Genomic DNA, 1,842 nt, shown 5'->3' on the forward strand with positions numbered 1-1,842 from the left:
GAGCTCCCCAACCCCCTGATCGCCCTGCGGCTCTGTGTGTGACAGGGTGCGGTGCCCCAACCCCCTGATCGGCCCTGCTCTGTGTGTGATGGGGTGGAGCCGCAACCTCCCCATCAGCCCTGGCCTGAGTGTGACAGGGGGGACCTCCCCAACCCCCTGATCGGCCGTGCTCTGTGCATGACAGGGGAAAGCTCCCCAACCTCCTGATGGGCCCTGCTCTGTGCGTGACAGGGGGCAGCGCCCCAACCCCCTGATCGGCCCTGCTCTGTGCGTGACAGGGGGTGGCGCCGCAACCTCCCCATCAACCCTGCCTTGAGTGTGACAGGGGGCGGTGCCCCAACCCCCCAATCGGCCCTACCCTGAGCGTGACTGGGGGTGGCATCGCAACCTCCCGATCCGCCCTGCTCTGAGCCCGACCAGGGGCTGCACCTAGGAATTGGGCCTGCCCTCTGCCACCTGGGAGCGGGCCTAAGCCAGCAGGTCGTTATCTCCCGAGGGGTCCCAGACTGTGAGAGGGCACAAGTGGGGCTGAGGGACACCCCCCCCCCGCCAGTGCACAAATTTTTGTGCACCGGGCCTCTAGGCCTATCTAATAAAAGAGAAACATGCAAATTGACTGTAACCCCGACACCCTTCCCATTGGCTAATCAGGGCAATATGCAAATTAACTGCCAACCAAGATGGCGGCCGGCAGCCATGCAGCTGAAGTGAACAGGAGGCTTGCTTGCACCAGTGGCGGAGGAAGCCAACGTTCCCGGTCTGCCGGCCTGCTCTAAGCTACACTCTAAGAAACAGTGTTTCAATTATAGAAGTTAAACAAGCTCCAGAGACCTGCTTTCAGCCAGCTTCGGCCTCAGAGCTTAGAGCTGCAGTGATGGCAACAGAGTTTCAATTATAGAAGCCAAACAGACCCAGAACCTGCTTTCAGCCCTCAGAGCTGGAGCTGGCTCTCAGCTCCAGTGACAGCTATAGAAGGTAAATAAATCCCAGAATAAAAAGAAAAAAAAGAAAAAAAGGAGAGGCTGGGAGCTTAAGTTGCCCTCTAGCCTGAAAATGGCTCTCAGGCCCTCACCCAGACTGGCCAGGCACTCCAGTGGGGACCCCCACCCTGAAGGGGGTGTGACCAGCTGCAAACAGCCATCAGCCCCTCATCCAGGCTGGCCAGGCACCCAAGCGGGACCCCCACCCTGATCTGGGACACTTTCAGGGCAAACCAGCTGGCCCCCACCGGTGCACCAGGCCCCTATCCTATACTACAGGCAGGGCGGGACAGTGCGAGCTGCCATCTGGGCCTTATGTGCAGCCCTGGGCAGCGAGGCATAAGCCCCACCCCCAGCCGGGACCCCTGTGTGCCACCTGAGCCCCCAGCCAGGACCCCTGAGCCACCTAAGCCCTGCATTGCTAAGCCCCGCCCCCAGCCGGGATCCTATGACTATTGGAGAACAGGAAAGTCCCCCTGGGCCCTGGGTCGCTGTGGTGATCCGGCCATCGGTAAGTAGAAAAGTGCGACCTGTAGGCAGCCCCCAGCTGCGCCTGATCCGGGAGCAGGAAAGCAAGCCTGGCCTGAGGGCAGCCCCCAGCTGGGCCTGATCCGGGAGCAGGAAAGCAAGCCTGGCCTGCGGGCAGCCCCAAGCTAGGCCTGAAATGGGAGCAGGAAAGCCTGGCCTGCGGGCAGCCCTCAGCTGGGCCTGCTCTCCAGTTGCCATGGAGACCTGGGAGCGGGAAAGCCCGGCCTGTGGGCAGCCCCCAGCTGGGCCTGCTCCCCGGTCGCCATGGCAATCCGGGAGCAGGAAAGCTCAGCTTGCAAGCAGCACCCCCATCCTGGCCATAGCTCAAGGGAGA

The sequence above is a fragment of the Myotis brandtii genome, unplaced genomic scaffold, assembly GCF_000412655.1.
Source record: "Myotis brandtii unplaced genomic scaffold, ASM41265v1 scaffold64, whole genome shotgun sequence".
NCBI classification, from domain to species: domain Eukaryota; kingdom Metazoa; phylum Chordata; class Mammalia; order Chiroptera; family Vespertilionidae; genus Myotis; species Myotis brandtii.